The sequence below is a fragment of the Coturnix japonica genome, chromosome 15 (genome assembly GCF_054131305.1).
Source record: "Coturnix japonica strain WE chromosome 15, WE-NBRP24, whole genome shotgun sequence".
NCBI lineage: Eukaryota > Metazoa > Chordata > Aves > Galliformes > Phasianidae > Coturnix > Coturnix japonica.
This window is the reverse complement of record NC_140677.1, coordinates 8004513-8027928: the sequence shown is the minus strand read 5'-3', so window position 1 is coordinate 8027928 and position 23416 is coordinate 8004513. Positions and strand designations below refer to the sequence as shown.

Genomic DNA, 23416 nt, shown 5'->3' with positions numbered 1-23416 from the left:
ACCTCAATAAGTGTTGAAAAATGGCCCATAGCAATGTGTACATGACCTGCTGGAGGCAATTGCTTGGTTTCATATTCCATTTTCTCTCTCTCTCATCTCCTCTTCCTCCTGCTCTAACATTTCTGTTTTCATTTCCTTCTGCTTAGCCTGTTTGTGAATTTCTTCACCTTTTAGAATGTATTACCTGAATTTTAGGGTATGTTCTTATTTCCAGGTACAAAACTAAGATACTGCATAGATATTAACATAATCATAGGTCCTTTTTTTCCTGAAATGTGCTTTTAGGTATCACCTTGGTCAGTAATTTAATTGAATTGGATAGTGACAACACACTGACATTGTTAAGGTTAATGACCCAATGATTTACAAGACAAGGCACATTTACCGGCAAATGGATTTTAGTAATTGTTCCACTGAACAATGAGAATAACAATTTGTACATTGATCCACAAAGTCCTACTGCAGAGCTTCTGTTCTTCCTTCGCCAGTGTCCCTGTCCATAAATTCACTATCGTTCAATGTTTTGTCAATCCTGCTGTATTTTGCGTTGAATTTCAGATTATTTTTTTCAATGTGATTTACAGCTTTTCATGCCAGTATGGAACGTGGCTGGGTAAGATGGTGGCAATTGAGGACAGCAGAAGATGGGAGGAAAGAACTTCTACAGGTAGGGCAGTGCTTGCTATAGTCTGCATTGAGCTTCTCCAGTCAGTGGTAAATGCTTGCATCTCTTTGACACGAGTTTAATGTCTGTTTCAGTCGATTTGGATTGGTCTGTGTTTCTTACCAAAATGCTGTGGGAGGCTCTGCCAGTGCAGTAAGAGAATCCTTTACTCAGGATTATTATCCATATTAAACATCTTTGCAGTCTTAGACAACACAAAGGAAAAATGTCCTTTCTCCTGGAATTGATGTTCATTGTCACTGGTTGAAGTACATTCCTTTAGTTATCTCTTAAATCCTAGACACTGTTTATTTACTCTAACAATTTTTCTTGCTGTGAGACTCATAATCACTCCATTCCTTTTGCTTAAACATTTTAAATACTATGGCATGAATGACTTTACTAATGCCTGGGTTTTTGTGAACATTGAAAACTGACTAGGAATGATGGTAAGAAATCTTCAGCCAGTCAAAGTGCCTGGTTGTAACTTATTTAAATTTCTGGGTAAAGATCCTCATTGTAAGAGATGGTATTTAACATCCTTATTAATTAATTATCATTGGAAAATAGCTATTTAATCAGCATTGATCTGTTGTAAGGCTTCATCATCTGGCATTAGCCCAAACACAGAACAGATGTGTTTATTGAAGGTGGTTGTCTTTCCCTGCAGTATTATTGACATTGTTATTATTTCCATAGTGGTAATGGGCCAGTAACTGTTGGCTAGGTACTCATTGTTACAGCGCACTTTATAAACTTAATTCTATTGTCCTAAGCTTTATTAGCCATTGATTTCTTCAGTTGTCCTTTTGCTTCCTGTATTAATTTTGTGTCATTCTTGGTTTCTTGTATATTGCTGCCAACTTTCTCTTTTACATTTGTTGTTTATTTGCATTTCCACCAAGTTATAACTTTCAGTCCCTCATGGTGCCACAATGAGATTGTTTGTTCCAAGCGTTGTTATGATTATCAGTGATGTGTTCTTCCTTGCATTGCATGTGCTTTACCCAAGAAAGATTGCAAGACTTTTGACCTGCAGCACTATAGCATTGTGCTTAGGCCTCGACTCACACTTAGACAGCAATATTTTAACTGAATAAATGTTTCTCTTCTTATCATCAGAAGTGAAAAGAAAAAAATCAAAGAAACAATGACATTTTAAAATGATTTTGAGTGAGAATGACGTATGGACTAAACAGAAATTGCTTTTTTATTTTATAAATCTTATTTTAAACAGGAATATTCTGGCTGCTGGTAGTGGTACATCGATGGGCTTCTTGACAGCTGCATAGGATATTTATTTGTCTTAGTGGGCCCATGGCCTGCAGAGCAGGAAGATACTGAGGATGCAAAGGCTGGATGGGAATTAGGTCTTTGGCTTTCTGAACTACTGACTGCAATTTCAGGCAGATTTTAGAAACCCTGGGATACCAGAATGAGTGGGAAGAATGTAACAATGGAAAGTACTCTCTCGGTTTTAATCCTTAGTAAAATACAGAAACAAATGATAGAAAAGAGCAAGCTGTAGATATCAGGAGAATTTCAGAGCAATGAGTAAGGACTTTGGCCTTTTAAAGTACCCATCATAGCAGAGAAGTTGAATGAAGACTTTGAGACTGTGTTTACAAATTAGAAAAGGAAGAGACATGATAGAAAGATGCGCTTAAGAAAAAACTGTGCAGAAAGAAGCTTGAAGGATATATTAACCTGTCTGTCAAGTGTTAGGCTTTACTGCATAATAAGAGGCTGGGCTATATGTAAAAATCCTGCATGTTTCCTCATTTTATGTGGTTCAGGCTTTTGCAGAAGGAATATTCAATGAATTAATCTCTAACTTTTCTGATTACGTTTTAAATATTTATGTTGTTAGCCTCTACATCTTATAAATCAGAGACTTTTAATGGACTGTGGCTTATTAAATCGTGTCTTTTCTGTCAGTTTCATCAGTGGAGTGGTAATGTCAAATGAAACCACGCTAGCATTTCATTCCCTTTTGTGCTTGAAAATACCCAAACCACAGTCCTACATTGATGGATGGTTTTCTTTCCCCCTTCCCCCCCCTCCCCCGCCCATATCTGTTTTCAGGTTATTTTCATATCTCATTTATATGGACGTGGATTTTCACTTTTTCCCTGCCAATTAAACAGTCTTGTATTTGCTCATTGTTATAATTACTTTCCCAAACTTGTATAAAAGGGTGTGTTACCACCTGACTGTTAGGTTCAAGGATACGGTTAGTATAAGGAAAACCTTATTTGATACAGAGAACTGCATGGCATCCGGGTTCTGTTCAAACTGTATTCACATACCTTTTTGATTTGGTAGCAGTGCAGTCTTTTTTCTTCCATGGAGCACTGCTGTCAAAGGGAACACTGCACTACCTACGTTGTTCCTTACAATATGGGACGTGGCTGATACAGGGCAATGACTTCATGTTTTTAAGGTCTTCTTACCAGCAGCCAGGCAGGATGTGGCTAGGTTTCAACACAGTCTAAACCGAGCTGGGTCATTGAAAGCTACCAAGAACTTAATGCTTAAATAGATGACGTAGAATATTTGCTTATTAGGCAACTGTGAATAGCATTCTAGAAGCTGAACACATAAGGAAGCTGAGATTGGAGGACGAATCCCCAGATATGATCAGCAAAGACTTCAGGGAGGGCAGTTTCAGTGGAGTTTGTGTTAAGAGAGGAAGGAACTGGAGGAGAAAGATAAGGTCAAAGCTGAACAAGAGCACAAAGGTGATTTTGGAAGAGACTTGCTGAAAGGTTAGAGAGCAGCATGGCTGTTGGCTCCGCTTAGCAGGAGTTACTGTGCCCGTGGGGTAAGTGAGGTGGAGGTGCTGTAGCAAGGAGAGGTTGTAGGGATGGAAGCAGTGTTGACGTCTTTTGCCCTTCCTCTTTGATGAAACTGGATGGTGAGAGCAGGTGAGCTGCTTGCAGTGTGTGGGTTGGAGTTGTACTGCTGGCCATTTGATGAGCAAAGCAATGCTGCTACTTGCAGTGCTGCCCACAACAGTAGGAAATGGGTGAGAGAAGGAAGCAAAGGCAGCTCTAGTGAGTTTGGTGGGCTCAGAGATACCCAGGGACCAGACGCTGTTCCTGGGTACTCAGAAGTGCAGGAGGATTTTGTGCAAGTCTATGCAACCCTTCTGTCCCTGAGTGCCGGGGTGGTTTCCTGTCCTCATGTTCTCCCTTTGCAGATACAAGCCAGCCTGGTTCTTTCTGCACAGTGATTTTCTCTCTCTACCCTGATAATCAGTTCACTGTTTCCACTGCTGCTTTCCCAGGCTTGTCAGCAAGCAGTGCAAATCAAGAGATCTGTACTTGGTCGATTTTGAATTAGCGAGTTTGACAAATGTTTTCATTTGAGAAGGCAAGCTGCCTCATTGTGCTTGGTTTAACACGAGCACATTAGAGTGACAATGCTGGATTTAACTTTAGTTATCAACACTTTCAGCCCACATTGGTCTAAGTAATTGTCCTGTTTATACTCTGACAGGTTAAAATAATGTATTCCAGAATGAGTGCGCTTCTACTGAAGATGAAAAACAGCCCAAGAGGGTTATCAGCTGTTACTGACTGTGACAAGCAGTGTGAGCTAGATGTATGGATAAATTGCTATTGCTCCAGAGGTTATTCCTATTAGCAGGAGGCATGTAAGAAACTCTAACAAAGCATTAATACAGTGAAGCTTCTAAAAAACCTTGTCTGTCCTATCCGGGCTAAGGACTAATGGGATGTTCCAGCATGTTCTTGATGCTGCACTGACAGGTGGTGATAGACTTTAAATAAAACAGAAGCTCCGCAGGGCTGCTGGGAAGTGTTGGGCAGCAGAGAGGATTTAAAAGCTAATTGTAAAGCTAATTTTAAAGAAAATACACAAATAAGCACATTTATCTGAGATCTAAACACAGATGTTGCTCCTGGATTTTTCTTTAGGCAGAATCAAATAGTGTTGTATAGAGGGGATCTTGGCTAAGTAGGTATAAAATTTTCTATCTATAAGGGAGATTTTTGTTACCCCCCCCCACCTTCCAGTACTGAGGCCATCTGGAAAACAATATCACAAGTACTGAGAAATGGAACTCAAGAGCTGAACAGTGTTAAATGGCAGCTGCTGCCATGAGCTCAGTGCAGGTGGCTCCATGGATTTCAGCAGTGTGGTCCTATTTGTGCCCTTGTGTGTTACCTAACTTGTGCCAATGCAGCCTGCAGAGAAATCTCACACATAGGCTTTGTCACTCTAAACAAGGAATAGCATAGAAATTTATTTAGCAGCAGAAACATGCTCCTCTGGAGTTATGCAATGGAATCATAATTGCTTGTTCAGTAAGGGTGGGAGATTTTGCCATTATTTTTTAGGAGACTCTGTAGGACTTTACGTTTCTTAGACTCATGTTTGTTACCTGTGTCCCAGGAATTGTTTCCAGAGGCACTAAGTAGGAGCGAGGAAATGAGGGATGAAGGCGTGCACTTTTCGTCATAACATCTGGTATGGAAATATTGATTGATATCTAACTTCAAGTGGGAGTTACATATCAGAATAAGAGGGGGCTAAAGCTGAAGGGCAGATTGCAGCAGCCTATTTGTTCTTCTATAGGATCTGATCTTGGAGGACTGAAAATTGCCACGAAGGACAAGAAAGCAGCGCTGTAGTAACTTCTGGCACAGATGCTGGGAACTTCAGAAGGGCGTGTTGAGGACCCACATTAATTGGAAGGTTGGTAAGGAAGGGAGGAAGATAACATGGTTTAAATATGACAGCTACAGATGCAGAAGAAAAAGGGAAAATCACCCTATAATGTGGAGAAACATTGAATAGCTGTTTGAGCAGTAGTTTTAGTCAGTTTTCTAGCCAATCTCTGAAGTAAAAAAATAAACAAAAAAGAAATGAAAAACATCTCCACAGCAGCTCTTATATTCACCTCCCAGAAGAGAAAATCTGTTTAGTTTGCTTATTGCTTGAGTCCTATTTCACAGTAATTAGAATACAAAGCTCTTCTGCTGCTGTAAATTGGCTGTCTTTCTGATGCTCTTTATAACAAAGGAACCTTATAAATATAATTTCATGAGTATTTTGACATCATCTTAGAAGGCTGGCTGTAGTGGGAGTCTTTGGGAAGCAGAGGCCTTGGACAGGACTGGAGCTGTTGCTTCTGTTTTCTGATGCATGAGATAGTCTTAAAGCACAGAAGAATAGAAGTGGTAAATGGCAAAAAAATAACACCAGTATCCATCATCATTTTATTTTCTTCTTTTTCTCCTTCTTTTAAACTTGAAATAAAAATGCAGCTGCATAAAAGCCCTGCTTTGGCAGGTGTGCTCCTTGATGGATATTGTGGACAGCTCCTGGCCCACAGGAGTTGTGTGTTCAGCGAACATCCAGCCTTTCCTTGGCCAGCAATGGGCTGTTGCTGTATCAGGGCTGGTAGTTAATAGGGAATAATTCTTCAAATTACAGAGCCTTTGTGCTGAAGGAGGTCGGTGTGTAACAAAAACATGGGAGGAAAGAGGAATGTCAGTGCTTGCATGCTCAGTGAAACAGGAACTGGCAGATATTGGTCATGTTTGCCAAACCTTACCTGCAGTGCATTCATTTTAATTCTTCTTTTTTAATAAGTGGCTTGGATTTTAACATTTTACAATGCAATGCTTGGACTTGTTTGCTACATCCTGCCAAGTTGGTTCTGTTTAAGTATGTCTTCTGGCAAATGCAAAAGGTTTGGGTCAGGTGTCAGGGTCAGTGTTGATTTTAAATGGCTGTCATGGGGAACCTGGTATTTAAAATGGGGAAGGGAGGTGAAGAGGTCAGCTGCTCCCTGTGTCCTTCCGGAGGCTGCTCGTGTTAGCCTGGTGTTTATTCATGAGGAGATGAGTGTTTCTAGGAGGCACACAATATAAATATTTAGCACTGTCTGTGGAAAAGGAAAATATTGTTGGAACAATGTCTTCATTTGTCAGAGGAAAAATAGGGACTAATTTTTTTGAGAGAGATCACAATTAACTGCTCCCCATGAACTGTTTCTCTAAAGATTTCAGGCAGATGGATGTTCTTGCAGCAAGAAGAGTGAATGCCAATTGAGAGGAACATGGTTCCATTTATAAAGCCAGAGAAATCATTCTGTCAGGCAGGATATAGGTACACAAATTAAGCAGGTATCAAAATTATATCGTCTCTTCAGCTGCAACTGCCTCTCAAGAACAGACTATGGACAGGAATAGGTAAGCAGGGTCTCAGCAGGCCATAATTTAATTCTGCCAGTGTGTGTCTACAGTACTAGGCGCCTGCTGATGGCAGCTGCAGACAGTGCTGCCCCTCTGCCCAGCAAACCCCTTTCTCTCCATCACTGAAAAGTTGCATCCTGTGGTTCCTCTGCACAGAGCTTTCCACAGAGTCCCCGAATCTCTGATGTGATGCTGAGGTGGCAGGGCTCTTCTGATTAGGAAAGGTTTCTTTATCCACAGAGAACTGCCTTCTGTTGCAGTGTAGCAGAATCACAAAATTGTAAGGATTGGAAGGGACATCTGGAGATCATTTAGTCCAACCCCATGTAGCTGCTAAGTTGAACAATTCCACGTTTCCAGAAGAAATCCTCTGCTGTGAGGAAAGCCCCCTTAGCACAGGCATAGCACAAACTGCCCCCTGTAACTCCATGTTTTGGTGGCCAAATCTGGGAACTTTGATCTTTTGTATGGAACCCAGTTTTGGTCCAAGGTGGCAGCTCTGCAAGCTAAGAGTAATCACTGTATGTACCTAAGGTGGACAAAGGGAGGCAGCAAACAGCACAGGGTTGTATTTGCTTTGGAGCAAATCCAGGGGGAAAGTGCTGATGTTTCATCTCCAGCCTGAAGCCTTGCTCTCCATGGCATGCAGGTTTCAGTGTAGCCCTAAGCTCCTGAGGCTCCTGCTTTGCTCTTTGTTCTGCCACCCTTTGTAACCAGAGGCTGCGTGTTTGGCAGAGGAAATTGAATTGGGCTTTAAAGCGTAATTAATAGAAAAATATCCCCCCAAATGTTTCTCAAGTCAAGAACATGACAGGCAACAAAAACTGTTTGCTTGCTTTCAGAATTCTCAGTCTTGTAGGAAGATGAAAAATAGTCAAAAAACCAGTCTGTACTTAATATTCTTAGCCATGGTTTTTCAGCTTTTGACTGAAGCTTTTTCAGCTTCAGTTTGGAAGTAAAGTTGAAGGTTGCTGAGGAAAATTTCAGTTATTGCCCTCTAACTTTTGACAGCATTTTCCATGGACTCTGCTATGCCCAAACTATTTTCTGCGGAGCTCATTCTTTAAAATTCAGTCACTTTTGCTTTTTCCTCATAAACATGTATGAGCCTATGTCTGGCCTTTGGTAAAATAAGAATGAGGCCTATTCCCAGCTTAAATCTTACTAACATCCAAATTTCTTGCTAAGCCTCTGCTGCTGCTGAATTTAATCTACTGTGAATTATCAGAGTTCAACTCCTACTATAAAGTAGATCTGACCTCTGGCTCTGCGGTTTTCTTTATTATCATTTCCATGTGTTTGTTCATGGACTTTTTATTGTCCAAAAGTTCTTGATGGCTGGATCAGGATCTCTCACCTTCTTAAGTGATGGTTGGAAAGTCTGAATAGCTTATTACTTTGACTTAGAAAAGAACACTGAAAAGAAAAGGTTTCATTTTATTCCTTATTATTTCCTTCACTGTTAATTTTTCATCCTCTTGGAAAATACTGGAATGGTGAACAGTTTCAGAAATGGGTTGAAAGTTTGTGTTCTTGCATTGTCCTTTCTCTAACCTCTGCTGAACTGCTGTTTTGTAACTTTTAACAAGTACAGTAAATGACAAATGATATCCCTCGAGGTTTATTCATTCCTATTCTCATCTACTGCCATTTAACTTGATTGATTTCAGCACACATTACAGCTTCTGGAAATGCTCCCCAGCCAATTCCTCAAGGGAGACAGCAACCCCACAGGATTTTTTTAGGGCCAAAATTCACAGAAGGGGACCTTCAGGTGTGGCTTTAAGTAGGCAGTTGCCTACTGTGTGAGCCTTTGTGCTCAGCCTGGCTTCTCTGTCTGGTGGTTCCCGAGCCTGTGATGTCTCCTGTGTTTCTGTAGATCTGCCCTTCTTGCTGCTCTCCCAGTGCAGACCTTGGCTGCCCTTTAATACGAGAATCTTTTACGAACACTGCTTACGTGCATTGTACGGCTGCAGGGTAGGAATGATGCTTTGTTAAGGGGCGAGCCTTGGGCTTCCATCTGCAGATAGACTGATGTGCTGGTTTGAAAAATGCAAATGCATCTTCATGGGATGTGGCAAGCAAATGTGAGGCTTTCTTTTAACTTAGGTCTGTATCGTTCTGTGTGCCCTTAATGATTTCTCCTTCTGCCCTCTTCTGCCCTGCTGTCTTCAGTGTTTTTCTGCAGTCGTCCTGGGTGCTCTGTAGGGAGGATGTGAGGGAGCTGCTGGAGGGGTAATGCTTGCGTTGGAAGCAATGTGTATTTTCAAAATAAGTTTCCCTCCCAGATTTCTAAGACATCTAAATAATTATTTTCTTTGAGATGGATTTTTTTTTTCTTCCCTGTAGCATTTCTGCTTGAATTTATTTTCTGTGAAAGAAAGAGAGACTTTTCAGGTCTAAGAATATTGCCTTGGAAATTGGTTCATTTGCAGTTAGGGCTAAAGAGATTATTTTGACTGTTCAATCCCTCATTCGGGGGCGGGGGGAGGGTAGATTTCCCTCCTCCGCAGAGATGGAGCACTGCGCCTTATGCAATACTTCGTTTATGTCTACTCAGGCAGAGACGGCTGAGCGTGCCACTTCCCACCTCTGTGGGAAAGCCTTTACCTTCTGTGGCCTGCCCAGTCTAACCCTTTGAAGCTTGGGCTTCGGATGAACATTCCAATGCGAGGTTTATTCTATCTCCATGCAGCTGTCAGCCTTTGCGGTACAGCAGTGATTCCCCATGCACTATGGTCTGAGATCAGGATATCTGCCACAACCTGTGTTCAGCTCCCTACTGTCCTGAATGTGAATTCTTCCTTTTTGGCACTAAGAGGGAAAGAACTCTTAGAGAGTTAGGAAACCTGGAAATATTCCTAGGATCTTTATTTTCAGATAACCATCTTCCTGTGAAGTCTTTCTAATGTAAGCTGGAAAATACTAAGCATCAACTGAAGTATTATCCCCAGATGTAGAGGCTGCTGGTGATAATTGGCTACAGTGCTCTTTACCATGCCCCACTTTGTATCTCTGACATGCAACAGTCTCCTGGATGATCTAAGGATCTGTGTGAAGCATAAGGCATGCATAGAATCAAGTAATCATTGAGGCTGGAAGAGGCCACTAAGACTGTCTACCCCAGCCATCAACCCACCCCTACCATGCCCATAACCAAATCCCTCAGTGCCACATCTCCGTGGTTCTTGAACACCTCCAGGGCAGGTGACACCACCTTCTCCCTGTGCAGCCTGTGCAAAGAAAGTTCCTTTCCTTCTCCAAAGAAAGTTTTCCTAACATCCAACCCGAATCTCCTCTGGCTGAACTCAAAGCTGTTACCTCTTGTCCTGTCGCTAGTTGTCTTGTAGAAAGGCATCCCAGTTGCTTTGGAAAGCTGTACAAACATGCAATGCCTGTCCTATTCCTTCCTAAAAGTAGGTAATGTAACATAATTATATCACAGTGTTGAACTGTACTGAATTAAACTGCTTACATTGCTCTGCTGCTCATTCTTTAAGAGAGAATCAGAGAGCAGCTCGAGAAAAATAATTTGTGGCTTAAAAATATTCACCTCCCCTGTTAGTAGACTGAATCTGATTTTACAGCAGAGAATAGAAACATTCAGCAGAGTTGCCAGTGGAAATAGGGTCCGTTTTTTAACTACGAGTGTAATTAATTACTGAAACGGCTAAAAGGAAGAAGTGGCAGATTTGCCACCAGTGGCGTGTTTAAATCAATGAGGGAGGTTTCCTAAAGACTCAGAAAATGAAATTCCAGTTATTGTACAGATAGAGCTCAAACTGAAAAATCCAACGCATTAAGTATCTCTTTTGGCCTTAAACCTCTATAAATTACATCTGCTTTCTCGATCTGCAGAAGTTTGCAGGAATCTGAAAACTTCAGTTAATATCCTCTCAATTGTAAAGTCTTGTAGTTTTGCTCTAAACCCAAAGATTTCAGAGTTTCAGATCATTTTCTCAAGCTCTCTGCATCTTCCCTATTTGTGTATATTTCCCCCTTACATGAAATTCTTTTTATAACTCTTTTATATTACTCTTTTGTACCCTTTCTACACTGTAATCATTTCTTCATCATAATTCTCTCGTTGCTATGTGATGTTCCACCACTCAAGTGCTTTTCTTTGATTTAGCTGTTAGTATTGTTTTAACTCTTTACCTTCTGCGCTTGACATTATTACTCAAAATAAGAACAGACTCCGTTTTCCTAAATAAGATTCAAAGGTAAATACTGAATGAGTTGTAGTTGTGCTTAGAGCTGTGAAGAACAGCTGAGCCCACCTGCAGTCTGCCTTGCTTTAACTTAGTCACTGTTTCCTAGAATAGGCCCTTTCCTTGGAGTTAGAGGGAATTGCTCGGGTTGCTTCAGATGAGGCTGGCAACAGCTGACTAGCAGCAGGGCTTTGACTTTGCATTTCCAAATCCGCTCTGTGAAATGTGTTCAATAAAATGGGACGATATCTGAAGCACATTGTGTAGAAAAGCCAATGAAATGGTATATTTTCAGCATTGTATGTTCTGTTGCAGCTGGGCCAAATCCCATATTCCTGAGAAAGCTTCTGAGCACCTCAATTTGACTGAACATTCTGATCTGAGTTTGCAGAAGGAAGCAGCCTCCTGCCCTGTTTGTAAGAGGACATCACTGCAGTGTCCTGCAGATGTAGCTCCTTGCTAAATGCCCTTGCTGCCAACTCCTAACAGTGTGTATGCCATTTGTGCAGCGCAGGTAGAGCTCTGGACACCAAACTGCAAAGTCTGCAAAGGAATATCCTACAAGGCATGAGTGCTACTCCAGGTGCAGTTGAATTCACAGGGGGAAAATCAAACATCAGTGTTAAGTGTTAGTCTACACCTCTGTAAAAGCCTGCTTGCTGTGTGTCTTTTCTGCTAGATTTGCCAACACAAAAAAGCTTTCCTGAAATTGTAGTTGCAGTGGTGCCAGATTCCCTGTCCTCAGCTGTAGTCCCCAAAGCACTGCTTGGAACAGCATCGTGCTAATAACTTCACTGATGCTCACTTGGCTGATGAAGTGGTTCCTGGTGCTCTCTGAAGGCTGGTTTGGAAGCTGTGCTTTGGGAAGTGAGTGCACCAGTCACTGCCTCGCTGCAGGGATGGAGCACCTGCTGCTCTCAGGTGGGAAAAGGAGGAATCTGTGAATTCCCTCATCACACCCGAGCATTAGGAGGCAGTAGAAGGATATTGTACTCCACTGGGAGCATAGCATGAAAAAGGCAGTACCAAGGACACAAAATGGAGCACTCAGAGTTTGCCAAAGGGTCCTGCAGTGCCCAACAGCTTGCTCAGTCGGGCAGTAGCCTCTGAGAACTGTTTGATCAGCTAATTAGCAGCTGCTCAATTACCGGTGATTTTTTGGGGGAAGCAGCCCTGTACTCATCTCTTGCAGCGCTAGGGTGAATCTTTTAGGGTACTTTGCCATTTCATTTAGCTGCTTTAAGCAGCAGAACTAAGCTGTCTAATAGTGTGGCTGATCCTTGTTCCAAGAGCACCTATTTGACTTTTTAGATTTTATTATATTTTAATTTTTTTAACTCTCTCACTGCTTTACTAAGGCTTGCTTTTTATGTGGGGAGGGCTGCCAGGCAGGTACTATTTTAAAACTGGCCACATCCTTCCATCTGTCTCTTCAGCTGATGAGTAGCACCGAGCTTTCTCCTCTCTGTTGCATAGGGTTAATGTAAGCTTTTAGCAGCTGTTTTTATCTGGGTATCAGAGAATACTGCATTACCTTTGCTAGCAGTAAGCACACTTTGTATTTCCTCTGTAATCCCATCATCTTGTAGCTTTCTTTCACATACTGAGGCTGCTTATTCCCTTCTGTATTGACTGACCTCAGACCTGTGTATCTGTTTCTGATAATGCAGCTTGCCTTGCTTACTTGCTATGAATTACCTTGGAATAATTGGGCTGCCAGTTGCTAGGTGTTGCAGATGGGAAGCTGAGGCTGTGTGTCCTAGAACATTGGGTTTTGTTCACATATAATGGCTCTGAGCACTTCAGGACATCACAATCTATGTATGCATGGGCCTGGATAGAAAACATTTCCCATGTAGTTAATGGGACCATACTGGCAGTCACATGTGGCGTGTTTAAAGCCTTATTGTTCATAGCAAAATGCACTTAGTGGTGTCTCAACAAACACTTTCTCCTTCTAGACTCTGCACCATAACAGAGATTTATATTGTGTCAGGGGAGGTTCATGTTGGATATCAGGAAAAATTTCTCTTCAGAAGCAGTGGTGATGCATTGGCACAGGCTGCCCAGAGAGTGGTGGAGTCACCATTCCTGGAGGAGTTCAGAGACCATGGAGATGTGGCACTGAGGGATGTGGTTAAGGATGGGGTGATGGAAATGTTTGTTTGCAGCAATTTGCTTCATATACAGACTGTCCCAGCTGTGCTGTTCTGTAGTTCATTTACAGACATTCACGAACATCCCTCAAGTGAGGACAGAGATACCAAGATGCAGCCATCAGCTGGTTACCCAGGAGCAGTCAGATTAGTCCTCCTTTTCTGCTGTGTTAAATACAACTTGCAATGCTTCCCCACCATTTTCAGGCATTATTAGAGCTTGCTGCATGAAGTATTAAAGAGGCGCTCTCCATTTATCCACATTAATGATTCAGTGCAAACTCCTGCCTTCCCATTAATATCCGCTAACCTCATTCAGTGATAAAACTTGATTTAGTCTCCAAATTACCTCGGCACAAAATTTCTTGGAGCTGCACTGCCTAATAGTTCAGGGCTACGTGAGCTGTTATGATAGCCAAATAACAACAGTGGCAGCATCTTTTTTAAGGGCTCAGTGGAAAGGGAAGAAGGGAAAAAAAAAGAAAAAAAAAGAAGAATCAATCCAGCGCATAAAGAGAGACACAAATAAATTGCTAAACAGTATAATCCAATGATACCATACATCTCAGAAATGAGTGCCTCAAAAATCAATAAAAATTGAAATTGAAAAGGGAAGAATTGTGGTTGTCCAGATGCAGGTGTGTCGATGAGAACTGCAGGAGCAGGCTCCAGCCAGGCTTGAGGAAGGCCTGGGTAAGGGGCACAGCTGGAAAGGGGCTGTCTTGTGCATTGATGGGGAGAATAGGAGAGTGAATGGTGTCCCTGGCATTTGAGGGGCTGCAACACATCTGTGCTTGCAGTGTGACTGCTTCCTTCCATCCTATGTGGCAGCATGACATGGTGCCAGGCCTTGGGATGGCAGGGAAAGGCACCACCTTGAGGCATCCATGGTTCCAAAAACTCTTGTAGCTTTGTCTGTGCCTGTAGTTTTATGGATCCCCAGAGATGCAGTGCTGGGCAGCCCTCCAGTGTCTGCTCTGGAGCTGTTTGGGCTTGATGTGTGCTCAATATGGAGTAGTTGTGCTGGGCTCACTGGTCTATGGTGGTGCCAGCATCACTAGTCCATAGGTTTGTTGTGAAAGAACCTGGCCCAGTGTACTGACTCACAGTGTACTTGTTCCCCAAGAACGAGTTTGAGATGTGTACCTTGTTTTTCTTAACAGTTTTGTTTGTTTTACCTTGTCTTTCCTATGGGAAGATGGGTGTGGCTATTGGTGGCTGAGAGGTTCGTTCATGGAGACCCATCAGAGTTCTTCAATTCCTTTCTGTTTTTCTGTCATTGAATAGAATCTCAGTCCTGCTATAGAGCATGAGCAGACTCAAGCTGTGCTGCATGCTGGTACAGATCTGTTTTCTACCCTGTCTGGTCGTCTTATTGCTCCCTTTGGAGTCTGCTGGCAGCAGATCAAGCGTGGTTTGTCCTTCTTGGTTTGCAGCAGCCTGCTGTCTACAAAGATTTGTGAGAATAATGGTAGGGACATTGCCTCACTCCAGTAGCAATTTAAAATGTGTGCATTTTAAAACAAACAAGCAAAATAAAAGAAAGAAAAAGAGAGGCAGAAATAAGCAGAGAATCGGGTAGGGTGGGCTCCTGCCAATCACCTGGCGAGTGAAGGAAGAACTAAACAATCCGGAGAGAAGTGAGTAGGACAGTCTGAGCCCAGTGATCCCATTGAATTGAGTCTGCTGTCTCCCAAATGGTATAATTTAAAATCATTTGCTGCAGTTTTAGGCAAGAATTATTAAATGAATATTAATCAGTCATTAAATTCAGTGAAACTGCTTCTTCATTCGGGGCTGAATGAGGCCATTTGGCTGTGGCACATTCAGCATGTTAATATGTCTGTAAGAGAGCAGTTTCTTCCCCGCTGGAGCTGTGCGGTGCACTCAGCCCCAGTAACAGTGGCAGTCCTTCAGACCATCGAGTGATGCTTTTGAGGCTGACCATTTGCAGTCTTAGGAAATATCAGCCTGTCTTTAATTCCAAGTACAACCCTATTCTTTTCTCTTTAAGGAAGATTTGGCATAATGCTTTCTTACTTCTCTTGCCATGTGCCCAAAGGCAGTGTTTGTCTTGCCTTGCTCCTCTGACATTCCTCTCCTAGTTCTGATTCCTGGGTCAGGGGAACATCACCCAGTTCCTGCATCGTACAGAAGCTGAAACATTGAGGGAAATCTGCAGATGTCTTAATGGTGGGTGTACTTTTACTGCCAAGACACTGAAGACATTGCTCATGAAGGAGCATATGCTAACAGTTGGTTGGGAAGTAATCACTTTGAGCATCTCTTTGTCTTGACCTGTAGTGTGTCAGGGAAGCAGCAGGTCCCTTGTGATGGGTACAGGATGAGGGACAGGCTGCTACCCAGAGCCCTCAGACATCTCCCCTTGCAGCTTCTGGGGCTTCATTGGCCCTGGGGAATCATGAGGGCTGTTCACATGAGGCCATTAACCAGTGCTAACTAAACACAATCTGTAATCTTTCCAGAGCTATTCCAGTCCTCCAGCTGTTTTTGTGAATACTTCTACCTTTTCCCACGTGTAGCAACAAAGATGGGGGAGAAAAGAAGCTCTGGAGGAGTTCTTGCAAGCCTCTTTCCCTATCCAGCCTCTGGCAGTTGTAGATGAGATCAACAAATACTAATTAAACTCCAGTGTATGTTATAGTGAGCTCCAAGAAGAGCTGCCTGGCCCTGTGTTTAGACTATATGTCAGTAATAATTATCATTGAGAATAGTAAGAAGGAAGACCTTTTGTTGTTGTTGTTGTTGTTGTTGTTTTTGACTTGGCACTTATTATTAAGTTGGGGAAAGAGCAAGGCTCAAAGCTTTCTAGCCTTTCTAGCCTAAGTCTCGTGTATGTGAGGGCAGCAGTGAGTTTTCATTAGCCTAATATTCCTGGAAAGGGTGTTTTGCATGGAGAACCGTTACCCTTGTAGTGATTCTGCAGGTTATAAAGGCTGGCATTATAATAATGTGGGTTTTTTTAACTAAAGAAGTCTCTTTTTTGTATGTTTCACTGAGAATTTTTTTTTCCCTTATCAGACCTTCTTTTTAATGATATATAGAGGGAATAAACCAGAAAGAAACTACGAAGCCCATGCAGGGAAAAAAAAATTTACACATTCTCTTGCTCTAAGGTCTGAAATATAATGAATCATTAAACCTTGAAGTCACATTGACATTACCGAATGGGTTTGAAATCAGCTTGGGTGTGTGAAGCTATAGAAAACCTGCCAAGTGACTAAAACAGATACTGATGGTGATGTAAGAAATTGGAAACATCTATTAAACAGACGCAGCTTTCCCTTTCCTAAAAGTTATTTGTTGGGGGGTAGTGCAGCACTTCCCTGGTGTGCGTGTGCTGCGGGGGCATGGCCACGGGCAGAACCTAGTTAACTGAAAACATCACAATCGATACAAAGCACTATGTTTTCCATTTACTCCTGGTTTTTAGGGGTTTATTTTGTTGCTGCAGGAGAAGGCATCAGTTCAATATCAATTCACCTTCTGGGTGGGGAGAGGGATACAGATATCAGCCTTTAATGTGTGATGAAGTTTGTGACAGCACTAAGCTTACTAACATTTAGACCAAGAGCTGTTTGGTACAACACAGGGCACTGGCTAATCCTGTGTCCAGTAAACAGGCAGAATAAGTAGAGATCTATGTTGATACGCTTTCTAGCTAGGAACAAGGGGTTATTTTCTATTTAATCCTTTCTCCTGTCAGATCACTGCATACCAGCATTTCTTACTTAGCAGCTGAATTGAAGCCTGGCCACTCAGCAGGGTGATGTAGGGATGTCTTGCTAATGGATGGGAGTGCTTTGAGCCAAGGGAGCAAATTTATCTCTCTGTTATGCTATCTCTCAGTAGCTTTGCATCTTTCTTGTGTTGAGGGCCCCAGACCTGGACACCGTACTCTGGATGAGACCTTACAGGGGCAGAGTACAAGGGGAATCCTCAATTCCTTGAGCTGCTACCTGTCTCTCTGTTGATGCAGCCTAGTATACAGTTGGCTTTCACAGATGTACACTTAGTCCCCAGGGGTCTGGGCATGGTTCTGCTGAGGTGCCAGCTCCTCCAGCAAGCACATTGAAGTGCTGCTCGGCTGGCTGCCGCTATTATGGCCTTCTCATGACAGCCAGCAACTCTTCAGATGCGGTAGAGTCTATTTTGACCTTCTCTTTTTGGAAGCTGATTGCCAGTTTAGTTGTCCTTTTCTGTCCATTTGAGATGGTAATGTGAGAAATGAGAACTGACAGCACATTTTAAGCGTGAGCCTTGACAGAAATTGGGCATCTGCACATCTTTGTGGAACAAGTCCAGCTGGGAGCAGGGAAGGGGAGGGAAGGGGGAGTGCTGCTGTGACACTGACCTGACTCTGGCACTGTTTTTCATAAGAAAATATACAACACCCAAAAGTGAAGTCACCAAAGCTTCTCATAACCCAGATCTGAAGGGAAATCCTGAGGCCAATCATTGCTGGGAAGAGAGGTTCATCATAGGCAAAGAAATGAAATATTATTATCCTCTTTCTCTGTGAGAAAACCTATGTAAAAGGTAGCAGGGGGAATGTTTTGCCAATTCTGGTCCCTGAGCAGTAGTGCAGTGTCTGCCTGGCTCCAGCTCCAATTGTTCTGGAAGGAAATCCCCTTGAGTAAAGCAGCAAATGATCCATTTGCAGTACAGAGTACTGGCTTGGCTGTGTCCAGATGGGTCCTGGGCTGTATGTGCAGAACTATGTTAAAAAGGTATTAAAATACGTTAATTACTCACCTTTGTGCTACGTTCTACACTCAACTCCAGTGGCTGTTGCAGCAACTTGTGTGGTCAGGAAGGCACAGGAAAGTAACTGGGAGAAGGTGAATGTGTGTATTTTATTCTTCTTTGAATTTAAGGCTAACACCACCTGCAACATGGATTGACTAGGAAAACCTAGTCATAACACTGCAGTAATATCATAACATGTGAGTACAAGTTGTCATCTGGTTTTAGCGTTCTGGTGTCTCCTAAGACATGCTCCTTTTTTGATGAAATGGTGCCATCCTCAGAAATTAAACACTGTTTATGGAAAACTGTCAAACATGTCACTCTGTTGTAATTATCCAGTTCTTGTTACTGACCACTATATTTTGTGAGGGCATCTTCTTGTATTCCTTTCTCAACTTTGGTCTTTCTTGCGCTATAAATGCAGGAGGGTGAAGGGCAGAAGCATTTAGCAGGTTTTTCCTAATAACTGTGCAAGATCCATAGACTTTGATCGTTATCTTTTGAAAGCAATTGAATTTGCTTTTCTTTTTTTTCTTCTTTTCTTTTTCATCTTAGGAATACAGTTTAAATGTACTCCTTGTTTCCCCTATCATGCTCTGCATGTCTTCTCGTACGTGCTTTCAAGTTTAGAAGTTTGATTTATTGTAATTTGTAACCTAGAAGGTGTTCTTAAATTACTGCTTCAATAACATAATCTACTAAAAACTCTGCAATTTTATCTCATCACACCTGTATTTGACAGCAAATTGATCTGACAGTGTTATTACATGTTTTTGACAGGCATATTTGAAATCCTTAAATCCCAGTTTCCTCTTTGTTTCATTACCATAACATCACTGACTTAGCCTTGTGATCAGTTATCCACTTAGGAGGACCCAAACGTCTGCCAGTTAGGTTTCCAGAGAGGCATTTGCTTCAGCTTCTATTAAATACATTCATTTTATCACAGATTTAAAGTAATAATTAAAAGAGAGATATTTCTTACTGCTGGACTATCATGTGGTTTTATGGAAACTGAAAAAGAGGGAGCTGCCTTGCACTGGTCCATGTCATGAAGGAAGGAGCTGAGCACGGTGCCAGCTGGATGCCTCAGTTCCAGCATTGCCTCCTGTACTCTGTTGCTCTTGTAGGACGTCTATTTTATCACTGCTATGCAGTCTGAGGCACTATGTAACTGTTTGATAGTTGGGTGTTTTCTGATGCTCCTGCCTATGTCAACAGCTTGCACCATCAGCCTGTACAGGAGATTGCGCTCTTGTTTGTGATGCTTGTATTACTGGATCATTATAATTGACTTCTAATTTAATAAGAAGACGTCTTTCAGTCAGAAATGAAAAATTCTTGCAAAATGAGTTTGCCTTTCAGAGAAAAGTATTGTGACGGCAACATGCTTAATATAACACCAAGAGACTGATAAGCACAGCCTGTCTGTGATAATAGCGTTCACATTGCTTATTGCATTTGGATAAAGAACAGGGGAAAGCAATACCCTTTTCTCAGAATAAAGTTCAAGCTTGAGTTTTAAATAGAGAAAAACAAAACTTGGATTCTCTTAGTATGTTAAAACATCCTTTGAGCTGGGGTCTTGGAGCTCTGTGCAACAGTTTTAACTCAAGAAGCAAGGTGTCCCACTATTTGTTGAGTTACACAGCACAGATAAACAGAGCAGGAAAGGCCCAGTGGATTCGCTAATGGAGGAATGAAACCTCAAGAAGAGTACAGCCAGTGTGTTGCTATATAACAGGGAGAACGTGTACTCTAACAAACCTTAATGCTTCTCTACTGGTATGGCAGTTTTAGCATCAAGGTCTGACTGTTTGCTGTGAAATCTGATACAGATCAACTGAATCCAGTGTAACTTTCCAGCTTTAAGTAAAAAGGGGGATTTACCCAAGAAGCACAACCACACTTTTCCACCAGCCCTACTAATGTGAAAGGTAAAGCAGATTTTATTTTCACTTGAAATGTTGAAAGCCAGCTTTGCATCTGAGGGGTGCTGCCGTCAGATTTCATTCTCCTGCAGCCTGACATGCAGGTTAGTGTGAAGATAGTTGTGAGCGCCATATGCCTGACAACTTGGCATAGAGGAGTGTGACTTCGGCTTGTGTTTCTCTTTAGATGATGACTAATGAGTCTTAGTCTCACAGAAGGCATTAAAATACAATTACATTATGTTAGATCAGCTCTCACAACTTCTAAATTACAGTGTGGTAGGCATGATATAGTTCTGTAAGATCTGTGGATGGATTTAGTTTCTTTTTTTCTTGTTTGTTGTTTTCCCCTGCTCCAGCTTCCAGTCAATTTCCTCCTGATGCAAATGTATGTGATAATTCACTGTGTGGACAGAAATGTATTTACTCCTGTATTTTACAAGGCAGATTTTGTCTTGCACTTTTACAGGTTTTTCCAGCTCTGGTAAAGTCTCTAATGAAATTCCAATTCTGTAGTTGACTCATTAAACTCTCTCTCAATCCATCACTGTAAAACTGATTATCAAGATGTTGTCTTTCGGTGTTATCCATCTTGAGTGACTTTTTTGGAGATTGATGCACATTCGTTCTTATGACTGCCTCAGATGATATCTGCTATTTATCTTGATCTCCTTTTATTTACTGTTTTAACTGAGAAGGTTCTACTGCCTGTTTTGATTGAATTTTAATGATGAGGTCTTGACTACAAGACAGACTTTCTGCAGATTTCAGACACATTTTATAAAATAGTATCCTCGGGCTTTCCCTACTGACATGTTTCCAGATTGTCTTTTTCCTGCAGTCCCAAAGGGATTTTGCTGTGCTGTGTGTGCAGCCACCCAGGTGGACGTGCTGCAGAATTACGGTGAGTTTTAAAGAAGGGGTAGGGAATTACTTGACAGTAGAAAACAATTATTTGCCAGTTTCCTTGCAGGGTCTAATAGATGTGGAAGGGTCAAATTCAAGTGTAAAGGAACGTAAAAGCAGCAGCAGTCTGTAGTTTGTCAGCAGTATCAGTGCAAATAGACCAACACGTCAGCAAAATGCCAGGTCAGTGGTGGCCAGCTCTGGTTAAGCACAGACAAAACCAAACAAACCAAGGAGGAAGAGAAATAAGGTAAGAATAAAAGGGTGGTGTCAGCATTAGGAGCTATGATAGTTTAGGGCACAGCTGGAGCCAGGCAAGCGGGGGATATTTTTGAGGATTGTCTCCAAGAACATTTGAAGGGCAGGACAGAAAAGCTTGGAGCTATTTTGACAAATTAATGGCATGATTGGAGCACAGCTGTACTTTTACAGCTCCCACACCCCACTAATGTGCTACACACTGCTGTCAGGATCAGGCAGTGAACCTGCAAGGGGGCTGGGCTGGGGGGTCCCCCAGTGTCTCCTGTCTGACCTGCAGCATTTCCCTTTCAAACCCATTTGTTTTGGGACCTACACTTCTCTTTCTTGACAATAAAAACTTATGCAGTCACTGTGTGACATCAAGGAAATTGATAATTAATAATTTTGTTTTACTCTTTATTTATTTATTTATTTATTTTTCCCCCTGCAGCATCCTGTGGTATCTTGCAATAAAACTGCCAGCAGGTGCCTAGGATATATTAACAGCCTCACACAAACAGCCTTTTCCAACAATGCTGCTATAAAACCCAGTGCTCGGGTAAAGCTGCCAGTCCATTTCAGGAGGAAAAATACTGATGCAGTTCTGGGATCATGGGTTTGTGCTGGTCGTCTTCTAGAATACACAGCTGTTCCTGCTCACCTGGAGCATGCAGCCATTTCCCTTTGAGGAAGGGAGCAGTGTTTGGGATGCAGAATCTCAGGAGATGGTGCCTGTATCTGCATTGCTGTGTCTCATGTTCATCCCCAGGGAACTGGACCTCTTTGCTGAGGGTTTGGAAATGCTCACTGAGTGCTGCAGGACCGTGAGCACTGCATCTTCATACATCAGGTTGGATGTTGTGAAAAACTTATTCTCTGGAAGAGTAGTGAGGCACTGGAACAGGCTGCCCAGGGAGGTAGTGGAGTCACTGTCCCTGGAGGCATTCAAGACACGTGGAGATGTGGTGGGGATATGATTTAGTGGTTAATATTGATAGTAGGTGGGTGTTGGGACTGGATGATCTTGGAGGTACTTTACAACTTTAATGATTCTATGAAATTCACCCTTCTGGATTTATTGGAACTTATGCCAGATCTTTTATAATGGACAGAAATGGAGATGTGCTCAGGTCAGTGTTTACAAGCAGTTTAGTGTGCACCCATTAAATACCTCCTCTGGCCTCCAGCCACTTGTAATATGCGCTGTGCTCTGAGCTCAGATCTTCTGCCTGCTTCAAGCTGTACTTGAGTATCCAACAATGACAGTAAATTAGCTGATGCATTTTAATGTAGAATAATAGATTTCTGGTGAAGAGCTTTCTTCTTTGTGAGTCCTCTGTGGGTTTATTTGCATCTTTCCACTGTGTCTGCACATGTGCCAGAAGTTCTGGAGATTAACCTTAATCTCTGACTGAAAGCAAAGTGACATTAGTTTGTAGAGTGGATTCTGTGTGAGATACATTTAATGTTATTTACTTTTTTTCTCTGTTAGTCAGAGGTAAATTGCTCCCACCAATATTACTGGACCTGGATTTCTATTTTTTCCCCTCCCTGTTGAGTTTTACCACTCAAGTAGCTGGAGTTTTAGAAAGCTTTTGGATCTAATTCATACGTGGTCTGTAATTCCTGAGTGTGTCCTTCCTGATAAGAAATCAGTTGTTTCTTTGAAAGTATTTTCTCAATAAACAGCTTAAGTTGATTCCCTGTGGCTGTTCTTTGAGCTGAACATCCTTGTGGGTATAAGGAAGAAGGTAACATGCAATAGGGAAGCTGGGTACTTTATGACATCTGCTTGGACAGGGAAAGGACATTACTTGGGAAGCCTTGTGCCTTACTAGGTCACACAGGGTTCAGCTGTTCTGCAGGCTTCTTAAAGTTCTTAAATGTGTCTTTAGATCTCAAAAAAGGAAAAGCAGTATTTCTCCTTTATTTGTGGGTGGGTTGTCTGCATCTGTGTCCTGAGCTATTCTTTGTCCTTGGGGTTGACTTCTTTAGGCCTGTTGGACAGCCTGCATTTAATTCTGGAACACCCAAACCTGCCTTTATATCTCTAAGCTGACTATGGTGCCCCTTTGGGGTTTCCTTGTTCTTCCTGATGCTCATCCCAACAGGGTGCTGGGGCTCATCGCATGGTTGGCAGGAGACAGAGCCCATAGATGACAGGTGGCACTTGCTAAGCACAGCCATGCTCCAAAGCAGAGCCCCAGCAGACAGACAGCTGCTCTGCAAGCTATGATGAAATGCAAATTTCAGGAGGAGTTATTTTTCATAACTCTGCTGAAGAACTAAAGCTGAAGGCAACGTTTAAGCT

The 23416-nt window shown here is 42.1% G+C and overlaps 1 protein-coding gene across 20 annotated transcripts in view; it reads left to right on the top strand.

Annotated features, from left to right (window-relative positions):
• LOC107319941 (uncharacterized) overlaps positions 1 to 23416 on the top strand; it is a 224946-nt gene that overhangs the window by 100573 nt on the left and 100957 nt on the right. For 19 of the 20 annotated variants that reach the window (XM_085516780.1, XM_085516785.1, XM_085516786.1 and 16 more), the window contains one exon: positions 585 to 667. The gene's annotated coding sequence lies outside the window, so the exon portion shown is untranslated. Of the gene's footprint in view, positions 1 to 584; positions 668 to 5266; positions 5598 to 23416 lie in introns of those variants that run through there. The other variant, XM_085516788.1, reaches the window with a different exon arrangement.